The sequence below is a fragment of the Sciurus vulgaris genome (genome assembly GCF_902686455.1).
Source record: "Sciurus vulgaris genome assembly, chromosome: 15".
NCBI lineage: Eukaryota > Metazoa > Chordata > Mammalia > Rodentia > Sciuridae > Sciurus > Sciurus vulgaris.
In genome coordinates, this window is record NC_136476.1 from 69380379 (window position 1) to 69392421 (window position 12043).

The 12043-nt window shown below is 38.7% G+C and overlaps 1 protein-coding gene and 1 long non-coding RNA gene across 10 annotated transcripts in view; both read left to right on the plus strand.

Moving 5' to 3' along the window:
- The window catches only part of KIAA1958, a 144145-nt gene that overhangs the window by 97897 nt on the left and 34205 nt on the right, over positions 1 to 12043 (plus strand). The gene's annotated exons all lie outside the window — the stretch shown is intronic.
- Positions 512 to 7677, plus strand: LOC306645202. Its single transcript, XR_013759566.1, has 3 exons — positions 512 to 3081; positions 3203 to 3955; positions 3992 to 7677. It is a non-coding gene; the product is annotated as an uncharacterized lncRNA (long non-coding RNA).

Here is a 12043-nt window from a genome sequence, read left to right on the forward strand (position 1 = left end):
GTAGGGGACGGTATTGGAAAATTCCTTAGGGAAGGGACATTTGAGCTGAGAATGGAGGGTGAGCGGTTAGGAAATGGAACCCTGAAGTGTATTCCTGATGGACAGTTGACTTGTGCAAACTCTTTGAGAATAGGCAATCCCAAGATACTGGAAGAAGAGTACATAGGAAATTGAATAGAAGCTGCTGTGACTAGAATGGTCAGTTTGATTTTGGATGTGATTGGTGAGTTAGACCACTGGAGCCTTGTGAGAAATATTGAGAATTGCACTTTAGGAAGGGCTATAGGGATTCATGGAGGACATTGAGCAGGGGAATGGCGTGGGATCTTAAAAACACACTTGGACTGTGGTATGGAACATACTTTGAAACGGAGCAGAAGTGGACATGGGGAATGCTCAGAAGGTAAGGAAGAAATGTCTGTCACTAAGTTCAACGTCAAAGCCTTATTCAGGCCTTCAAATCTATAGTTTTAGATGATGAAAAGGAATATATCAAGCCGGGCATGGTGGCACATGCCTGCAATCACAGCAACTCAGGAGGTTGAGGCAAGAGGATTGTGAGATCAAAGCCAGCTTCATCAGATTAGCACGGCATTTAGCAACTCAGCAAGACTTTGTCTCTAAATAAAATTTTAAAAAAGATTGGGGATTTGGCACAGTGGTTAAGCCACTTTTTGTTGTTGTACCAGGTTCAATCCCTGGTATCAAAAGAAAGAGAGAGAGAGAGAGAGAGAGAGAAATATATCAAAAATAATACCATCCCCAGCACCACACACACACACAAAAAATACCTTTGGGGTTTATCTGTCCCTGCCATCCAGGAGCCATCTTGGGGACTGCAGCATGGTAGAGCCTACGGAAACTGAAACGCAGATCTGTGAGGTACTGCAAACCTTCAGGGATGTTATAAGTCTACAGGGTAGAAACTATACTGCCTCAGATTCACATGGCTAGATGGGAAGACACACAGACAACATGAAAAAACACGGGAATAAAGCACTTCATACAAACCAAGGTGCTCCAAAAATAGAATCCATTGACAACATAGTAGAAGAAATGTCAGAGAAGGAGTTCAGAAAGTACGTAGTAAAACTGCTCCATTACATAAGGGGTGAAATCAGAGATAAATTTCAGGAGGTGAAGGATCACTTCAATAAAGGGATAGAGATCCTGAAAAGAAATCAAGCAGAAATCCTTGAAATGAAGGAATCAATAAACTAAGTTAAAAATTCAATGGAAAGTATCACCAACAGACGAGACCACTTGGAAGGTAGAACCTCAGGCAATGAAGACAATATATAGTCTTGAAAATGAAGTTGACCACACGGAGAAGAGGATAAATTGCATGACGTTTCCTCACCCAGACACAATGCCTGAGTGGCAGCTGCTGAAGCCAATGGAGTGGAGCTACCATGACTACTTCTGGGCTGATAAGGGACCCCCCCCAAAGCAAGAGCACCGTGGCTGGGTTCAAACTGCTCCTCCAAAAGCAACTAAAAGGCAAACTAAATGCAGAAGAAATGTTTGAATTTGTCTGAGAGAGGATAAAAATTGAAGAAGAATATGCAAAGAACTGGCTAAGCTCTCTCAGAACTTCTTGACTGCACAGGAGGAAGGCTTCCTGGTAGAGGTGTGGGCCCAGATGAAGAAGAGCCTGGCAGATGAAGCAGAAATTCATCTCAAGTTCTCCACCAAGCTTGACAGTGAGGTAAAGAAGCCCCTAATGAACTTTTGTGGGAACTTCAAGAAAGACTTGAAAAAGTGTGACTACCATATCCTTGACCTCAGCAAGCAACTCGCCAGCTGCTATGCGTCAGTGGAGAAGGCCTGGAGAGCCCTCACAGAGTGGCAGAGATACCTGGAGATGAAGACCCAGCAAGTGGAGATCGAGCTGAGCAACGTGACAAAGGAGGTCCACATAGGCTGGCAATGACCTCATGTGCTGTGTGGATCTCTAAAACCAGGCCCATCCCAAGTGGTTTGAAGAGATGGTGACCACCACTTTAGAGCTGGAGCAGCTGGAAGTAGAAAGGGTGGAAATGATCTGGCAACATCTGTGCCAATACACACAGCTGCAGCATGAAACGAACATGTTTAACGAAAGTACAATTGAGCCTATGAACCAACCGCTTTGAAAAATGGACCCAGCCAAAGACAGAGAGCTGTGGGGTCAGAGAGCACAAAATGGGCAACATTCACCTCGTGGACATGGAGATCTAGACATGCCTGTGTGACCCCGGGGTGTCCTGTCCAGGAGACGGGCTGTGTGTCAAGTAGAGAAGAGGTGGTGGCTCCTGCCAGGTTAAGCCACCTCCCACCCACTCTCCTGTCCACTAAGGAGAGAGCTGGTGATTCCAGAAGGGTGATCTAGATGGCCCAGATCAAATATTTCCAGGCCAAGAAGACAGACCTGCAACCCTGCCCTTCTCTCTTAAGACTGAAGCCTCCCAAGCCCACGCCGTGCTTGTTGGTCTGAGAAAAAACTGAGATTAGAACTTTGTGGTCCCTGCTGAATTCCATGGGGGTGGCTGTCATACACTTGTGCCCTTAGATACCCCAAGGCCCATCCTCCAGTTGGTCCCTTTGTCTTCAAGGCTTTGGAAGATCAAGGGAGGGTGGTCTCTGCCTCCAAGCCACTGTAGGGATCAGAATCATGGTTAGAAATCGCCATCAGCTCAGCCTGCACGTAGAATCCTTTACATTCCTCTCTCTCTCATTGTTCTCATTGCATTCCGGGAGCCCATTTGGTTTTGTGGTTTTTTTTTTTTTTTTTTTTTTGCGATGCTGGGGATTGAACCCAGGGCCTTGTGCCTTTGAGGCAAGCACTCTACCAACTGAGCTATATCTTCAGGCCCTCATTTGGTTTTTTTGACCTCTTTTCATCCCCATGAGTCTTGGGAAAGCCTGTTTTCTGTCTTCCCAAACCAGCACTGCCCAGAGAGGTCATGATGGAACTACCTCATTTGGCAAATTAGCCCCAAGTCAGAGCACTGAATCAAGGTTCCTATTAGACAAAAAAAAAAAAAAAATAGTAACTTCTTCAAACTGTATTAACAGTTTTTCCTTTAAAAATATGATAAGGCAGCTGGGGATATAGCTCAGTTGGTAGAGTGCTTGCCTCGCAAGCATAAGGCCCTGGGTTCAATCCCCAGCACCAAAAAAAAAAAAAAAAAAAAATATATATATATATATATATGATAAGGCAATATTTTTGGAGAAAAATAAGAAGATTGAAGGGCATAGTTAGGACAGAATGGACTAAACTCTTGGTGATTAAAGATTTTATATCTGTTTATTTGTATGTCTGTTTGCACACACACTCCTGGGATTGAACCCAGGAGTACTCAAACACTGAGCCACATCTCCAGCCTTTTTTGTTTTATTTGTAGACGGGATCTCACTAAGTTGTGTAGGGCCTTGCTAAGTTGCTGAGGTTGGTTTTGAAATCGATATCCTCGTGCCTCAGCCTTCTGAACTACTGGGATTACAGGAGTGTGGCACTGCACTGGTAAGAGTAGTATTTTTAATTAACATTTTAAATTGGGAACAGAGGTTTGCTCAGTGGTAGAATGCTTGCCTAGCCTACATGAGACCCTGGGTTTGATTGCCAGCCCTGAAGGGGGAATGTTTAAATTAGAAAGATACATAGCAAAACTTATCCAATTTTTGGATGATGGACTTAGTTTTTTACTTTCTAGGTACCCATTGTTTTTTTGGGGGATAATTATGTTAAACATATTTTATGATAAAACTAATCAAATTTTATTAAGAGAAAAATACATTTTAAAAAAAAACTTTTGCCTCATGTGAATCATCTGTTTTTTGATGAAGGGGTAGATGAAGTAAGGTCTGTTTAAAATATTCTTTGGAGGCTAGGGATATAGCTCAGTTGGTAGAGTGCTTCCATGCACAAGGCCCTGGGTTCAGTCCCCAGCACCACCAAATAAATAGGTAGGTAGGTAGATAGATAGATAGATAGATAGATAGATAGATAGATAGATAGATAGATAGATAGATAAAAATATTCTTTGTACCAGACGTGGTGGCACATGCCTGTAATCCCAGCAGCTCAGGAGACTGAGGCAGGAAGATGGTGAGTTCAAAACCAGCCTCAGCAAAAGTGAGGCACTAAGCAACTCAATGAGACCCTGTCTCTAAATAAAATACGAAATAGGGCTGGGATGTGGCTCAGTGATCAGGTGCCCCTGAGTTTAATCCCTGTTGCTCTGCCCCCCAAAAAGATCAGTAAAATATTTTTCACTATAATGGAATCATTAAAGAATGAACTAAGAAAGAGGGACTTGGGTTGTGGCTCAGTTGTAGAGTGCTTGCCTACCATGTGAGAAGCACTGGATTCAATTCTCAACACTGCATATAAAAAAATAAAGTCCATTGACAATTAAAAATGTATATATATACATATGTGTATACATATAAAATATAAAAGAGTGAACTACAAGGAGTACATGTGTAAAACTGTGGCTTTATTTACTGAAACTGGAAAATATAAATGTCACATCTCAGAACTTATTGTATCTTCTGCTACTAACTTTTAAGTCATGCGAGAGTTAAAAAGCAGGATTCTTTTTGGAAATCACATACGATGTCTTAAATATCAAAATCTGATGGCAGCAGCTCACTGTATATTTTATGTATTATACCAATAGCAGATATTTCAGACACATCAGAAGAAGGTAGTCTTGATTCAGTGTCTCTGACAGTATAATAAAAAAAAAAGTGGAGGAGAAATTTCTACAGTCTCTAATAAGCAATATATCAAGGAGTACTGTCAGATTGTGTAGAGAAGTCCACAAGATGATTTATTACATTAATTACCGTCATATGGGTTTCATGCTGCTAAGCCTGCAAATGCAGCAACATTCTAAAGTTGATTTAAGAATATATTTTGGCCAAGACAACAATGCATCTTATTGTGATTAATATAGTACAATATTTATTCTCTTGTTCTACTCTTCTTTGTCCTTTACTTTGGTGCAGAATGCTTAATTTCTTTTCTGTGACTTAGAATTAACTTCTAGATTAAGGAGTTCTGTCTAGTTTATTTTCACCCCTGCCAAATGATTGCCTTTTTCTGTCTTATTTTCTTAATATAATTCAAAAAAGCAGCAGTCCTCAGAGAGAGAAGTCCATGACTACACCCTTGTTTAATTCTGCACTGAATTTGCGTAGTCACAGTGCCTCTTACAGCAACACAGTAAGCTTATCAGTCCATAAGATGCTCAGTCTGGTAGAGTGGAGGTCTCTGAAAAGCTGTTTTAGATATAGATATTAACTTCAGTTGCTCACATATGTCTGTGACAGAATATTCATTTATGCATATTATGCCTGACATTGGTGACCTTTATAGAATCTGGCTGGGTAGAATTAGCAAATGTTTGCTACAAATTAAGTCATCAGTAGAGAAAGAGCTCAGGTGAGTTGGAAAGACTGATTTAGTGAATTTGGAACACATTTTTTAAGCAGCAGTATGTTTAAAGGGTTGAACTTGGTGATTTGTGTGTCTGGCACAGAGCTAAGTGGTTTATTTTCCATCTTGTTCAATCCTCATATAACTTTTAAGAGAAACGTGCACTTATACCCATTTTACAATTGGAAAAAACAACAATAATGACAAAATTTAGACTAAAAAACATACATGGATTTATATAGCTGGTAAATGGCGTTACTGGGATTTGAAACCATGAATTCTTATTGGCAAAGCTAGAACCATTAGCCATTGGCCACACTACCTATGTCAGGTGAAAAGGGTCGACTTAAGACTTAAAAATGATCTTTTGCAGTTAGAGAAACTGTTGAATTTAAGGATGATTTCAGAGAAGTTACAAAAATAAAAGGTCTTTATCTACTTGGTTTCTAGGAAAATAATTCAACCATTATTTTGTCTAACCATACTACTGGTCAGTTCAGTATGTTTTTTTGTTGTTGTTTTTTGTTTGTTTGTTTTTTCTTTGGTGTGTGTGTGTATATGTGTGTGGTGCTGGGCATTGAACCCAGGGCATTATACATGCTAGGCAAGCACTCTACCAACTAAGCTATATCCCCAGCCCATGTTCAGTATGATTTTTGATAATATTTTTTATTAAATAGAAATCACTGAAATAACTATTGTTTTCAGCAACTGTTCTGCCTGAGAAATGAAAATTTTCAGAAAAGGAAACCTGTTGTTTGTTCAGTAGCATAGCAGGTACTGTAACTGAGACAGGGCTCAGGCTAAGGCTTATTGGAGGGAAGAAGAGTCATTATCAGGGCCTTCTAGGGAAGAGAGGGAGAACTCTTCCTCAAAGCATGGCCTTGTAGACCACACCTACTGTTAGAACCATATAGAGCTTGCTAAAAATGCAGATCCCCGCACCCCGTTGACTTTAAATTAATTCCCTGTTGTGAGGATCTGCAAAGTCAGTGCTTTGTCTTCTTTGTGCATATGATGTGTCATCCCAACCTTGCTCCTTCCGCTGATTTAATGCATGTGTAGAGACAACAGGTGGCATGGGTAAGAAAGAAAGTAAGCCTTTCCCCAATCTTGTAGTGGTTTAATAAATACGAGTATATTTTGTGCTCTGACTTCTATTTTTTAAATTTTCATTAAGGAGAAATTTCTCCAGAGGCTCTGGAGTCACATAGCGTACATCCAAGAGAAACGAACAAATGACTGATGTTTATGTAAGTGATTTCTGCTTCAGTGAAAAATACTATCAAAAATCATACTGGACTAGCTGGTACTATTCTAAATTTTAGTGTTCCTGAACGTGTATGTGAGAAATGCATTTTATTCCTACTATTGGAAAAGATTAACTGAGCATAAAAATAATTTGCTGGTCAGATAGCTTCAACAGCCTACATGTCTGGCTTCAATTAATGATGTTAACAGTCCTAGAAAATAGCCGGGTTTTAAAATTCTAAGAGAAAGCATAAAAATGTGCAAGGAGTTAGGTGTTTTAAGGAGAGAAAAGATATTGACTTTTAATACGTTTTATGTTAACAAGGTTATCACAATTTATTTTCTCCTTTTAAAGTAAACATAGTTTACTTTCCCCCCCAACAAATTGCAGAAATTAAGAGCTATTGCAATTTTCAAATATGAAACGTGAATGTTGGCAAATATGATTTTCGTAACAAATAAAATTGAAGGTGGCCTATTTCCTAAGATCACCAAACAAGGATCATATTTTCTACCATACCAACATAGTTTTCCTTCAACATAGAAAGTCATAAGAAAATTGATTTCTCTCGAATATGTCTGTGATAAAAGTAAGTACCTAGTAGACAACACAACAGTATCTGTATATTTCTTTTTTAAAGTGGAGATTGGGGTTAGGGAAAGAGGAGCTATGCATTGATTTTTATGGAAATATTCATTTTGTTGTGCTCTTTGGTTAATTATTTGTTTTCCCCTTATCCTGATCGTAACATAAAGTTATTATCTTGGCAATTTGTGTGATGGCTGGTGGACATTTACTTCCTAAGGATCTAGCTCTGGAAAAAGCTTCAAGGGCCTTTTAAGTCATTTCATACCATTATTATAGATGTCCACACCACACCAGCCTTGATCACAGCTGATTGTAAACAGTCCTAACAAGGATAACATAACCATATATAATGCTGATTATGAGTCCCAAATTAATTCTATGCCACTTTTTTTTTTATTTTTATTGTAAACAAATGGGATACATGTTGTTTCTGTTTGTACATGGAGTAACAGCATACCATTTGCATATTCATATATTTACATAGAGTAATGATGTTTGATTCATTCCATTATTTTTTTTCCTTCCCCCCCACCCCTCCCACCTCTCTTTTCCCTCTATACAGTCGCTCCTTCCTCCATTCTTGTCCCCCTCCCGCCCCCCATTAAGTGTCATCATCCGCTTATCAGTGAGATCATTCCTCTTTTGGATTTTTGAGATTGGCTTATCTCACTTAACATGATATTCTCCAATTTCATCCATTTGCCTGCAAATGCCATAATTTTATTATTCTTCATAGCTGAGTAATATTCCATTGTATATATATACCACAGTTTCTTTATCCATTCATCAATTGAAGGGCATCTAGGTTGGTTCCATAGTCTGGCTATTGTGAATTGAGCCGCTATGAACATTGATGTGTATGCCACTCTTTTTTTATTTTTGGTTTTTTCTAAATGCAGTCAGTATGGTTGTGAACTGGGCAATTACACACAGAGAGTTATCTCAGTAACTTTGAGCTTAAATGTTAATCACATCAGCTATTATCTGTTGAACACTACTACTTCTCAAGTGCTTTTCCAGACCTGGGAATAAAACTCTGAAGTCCTGCTTCTTACACACAGTCCAGTGAAGGACACAAATGCAAAAGAAACAAATATGTCATCTGTCAGGTGGTGATAGATTTATGGAAGAAAATAACAGTAAAGGAGGAATGAGGGATGTCAGAGGTAGAGAAATGGATATTTTATTTTTTTAAAAAAGTAATTCTGTTAAATTTTTGGCATTTGAAGGTTCTTTGCATTTAACATTGTCAATCTCTTCTCTGTACACATTTGCGATTTCCATAGAAGGCCTTCCATGTGGCCACCCCACTGGTCTGGCTTTACTCCCTTCTGCAACCCGCCCCCTCCTACTCTAAAACCTGGATTGGTGTTTTTATAGTCCTCATGAACACAGGTCAGACTTTCTCTTTGCTCAGTTTCTTCCAGGGATGCCCTTACCCTCCTATTCTGTTTAACTAAATGGTACCCAACCATGAAAACCATCCACAAGTCCCAACCTGTGGATTAGTGCTCCTGTACAACTTCAGCTCTGTTTGACTTCTCACTTTCTTCTTTCTGAATTCCTGTAGGACCTAGAGCCTGTGTCACAAACTCAGTACCTAATTGCATGGTGCTGTGTATTGTGAGTTAGTCATCTCTCTAGCTGTGATGTGATTTTCTTAACCATCAGGAACTTACTTTTTGCTGCACATCACAGGTCTTCTTAAAATGCTAGGGGCATGGTGGGGACTCAAAAGTGTGGATTAAATAATTCCAACCTCAACTTTATAAAAATAAATCTCACCAGATTTATTTTGCTTTGCAAATTTAAAATACATTCTTACTTAATAAGCTCATGGATTTATCACTCACTGATTTATAAAGAAATTTGAACATCATTTCTTTTATCTGCCAAGCAAAAAGTGAGACAAAATACTCTGCTTTGAAATAGAAATAATAAAGGAGAAGTTAAACATCAGGGAATGTTTCTTATTGCTTCAGATGTATTATTTTAATAAAATCACATAGGGATGTGATAGCTAAGTTCATTTTTATTTTAAATTGGATACTGCAGCAATAGAAGCAAATGGTTCTGAATTTAAATCTAACATAAATCTCCTCAAATTAAATGAGAACATAAGATACTGCACTAATTATGTGTTTTTCCATGCCATCTCCTAACAAGGGAGGAAATAATTGGATTAATGAGGCATAGAGACAGTGTAAATAAGTACAGAAAAGCTGCTGTATAAAAACTTGAATCCAACTGTTGTAAGTATTCCTGAGCCAATGCAAAGGCTTTTCTGCAACCTATCTCCAGGTCACACAGATCTCTTGGAAGTCAATAATCGAAAAACCTTTCAGTCTGATGGCTACATTTACTGAAAAAGTACTTCCCTGTCCTGGGTTTTACAGGATGGACACTGCTTTTGAGAAGCAGAGTAAATTTAAGTGATAAGTATCATGACCGTTGTAAATGGTACAGTCAAGAATTAAGTGACCATTCATTTGAAGAAGTAAAGTCACCCATTCCTTCTACACAGAATTCATCCAACCTCCCTACTTATAACCGGAACCATACTGTGATAGAGTGACAGCGAGGACCACTAAAATCTCAGCCATCATGTACAGTGTAAGTTCTAGAGGAAAGAAACATTTTTAAAATCTATTTTGAAAGCTAATAAGCACATCCAGAAGTTCTTCCTTTCCATACTCAGGTCCATGCTTGGGATGTTCAGTTATTTGAAATACATGTTGAGTATCTGTAGATTTGAAATTCTGTCAGCAGTCCGTACATTTATTAAGTTGGTCTTTATGTATTCATTGGGTAGCTCTGATGTGCTAGGACATAGGCTGGTTACCTGGGATTCACAGGTGACATGTACATAAAAAATAATTGACTTACTGGGGCAGGGTCCTACCTATATCAGTGTAGAAACACTGTTTAAGAAATTTACTAAGGCCACCTCTAAGCATTCCTTTCCTTTTGAGGAGGTCACATTCTAACAAGAGTGAGGCAGAATGAAAAGGATACGTAATAATATGGAAAAGACAGTGTGAGTGTAATCCATTTATTAGCAGATGTCTCTTGTCTTAGATAAGATCCCTCAAACCTCTATCCCACAATGTTTACCTGATACCTTTCCTTTATTTGAAGAGAGGTATCAGGTAGGCTTGGGTAACCCTAGTTCCCTCTGGCCCTGTCCACCTGCCTCCACTGAGGTAGCCAAGCTAAGGATCATTTTATTGTCTGGGAATATTTTGTACCAGGTCATCCAGACATGAACTCAGCCCTTGTGCTCCATTTCTAGAAAAAGCCCCACTGTGTAAGACAGTTTACTGAAAGTTTCTTAGCATAGGAAGAGATGTTGTTATGATAACAGCATGAAAATTTGACCATGTTGTTTTCTACAAACTAGTTTTTTTAGGATAAAATACAAGATCATAATACCCTGTGTGATGTGGTCCCATAGACTTTCAAACTTTTTCCTCACATCACTCTTAGTCTTGACCACTTTGCTCCAGTTACACTGTTATTCCTTTCATGTTCTCAAATTTTGTTTTGATTTCAAGAATTTCCAGGCTGGGGAGATAGCTCAGCTGGTAGAGTGCTTGCTTTGCAAGCACAAGGCCCTGAGTTCGATCCCCAGTACCACCAAAAAAAAAAAAAAAAAAAAAAGAATTTGCCATGTTCTGGCCCCCTCTTCTATTCCCCCTTCCCATTTGCATGACCGGCTTCTCTTTCTTAGGTCTTTTGAGAAGCATCCTTCTTAAATGAGTCATTGATTCTCTCTCACAACACCCTGCTATTTTTCTTGACAGCACTTGTGCCATTCGTCTAAATTTACTTATTTGTGTTACTGTTCACTCAATTCCTGACCTCGATCACTTGCTCAGTGAGCATGCCTAAACGGGTTAGACTTGGGAGAGAACAAGTATCAAGGATGATGCCAGGGTTTCAGGTTTTGTCATGTAAGAGTGGCTGAGGAGACATTGACTGGGTGGAAGAGCAGATTTGTGAGCAGATCCTAAGATCTGAAGTTACATTCTAGGTCTGGCTATGTTGTATCCTTCCTTTAGTATTTTACCCATATTGTTTTTAAAATTTCCCTATATTTAATATAATATAATAATGCTTTTTTTCCCATTCATAACAGTGACTCATTTGGTTTGCCTACTGAATTATAAACATACTTCAAAAAACTGACTTACCTTTATAGTGTATCTTATTTGGTTTATTGAAAATTTCTTTATCCACCAGCATTAGGTAAGCAACAAAGCTATTTAACAAATTATTTCTTACCCTGTACATTCCTTCAAACAAAATTCTAATGAAGTTTTGACTACTAAGTTATTGGTAAATGTCAAAATCTTCAGGAATTTAACCTTTTTTCATAGAGCAAATTTTATGTGATCACAAAGCATTCAGCAATTCTGGCTTTAAGAACACATAGCAAAAATGTCTTACCCCACCACTTCTCTTTGAAATCACCTTAAAGAGAAATAGAAACAAACCTTTCCTTAAATAAAGCTAGAACTTTTCTGTAACCCAAAATTTCATATAAAGAAGGACTACTGAATGTAGTAATCAGATGGGGATTTGGATATGACATCAAGACATGATGGATGTAAGAGATCTCCATTTTCCACTGAAGTGATGCTGCATACCAAGGGGCAAAATTACCTGTCACTTCTGAAGAACTGGTGGACCAAGTGGGATTCATAACAGGCATGGAATTTTGCTTCCACAGTAGGAAATCTTTTAATTTCACAAAAGAAACATTATGTCATCAT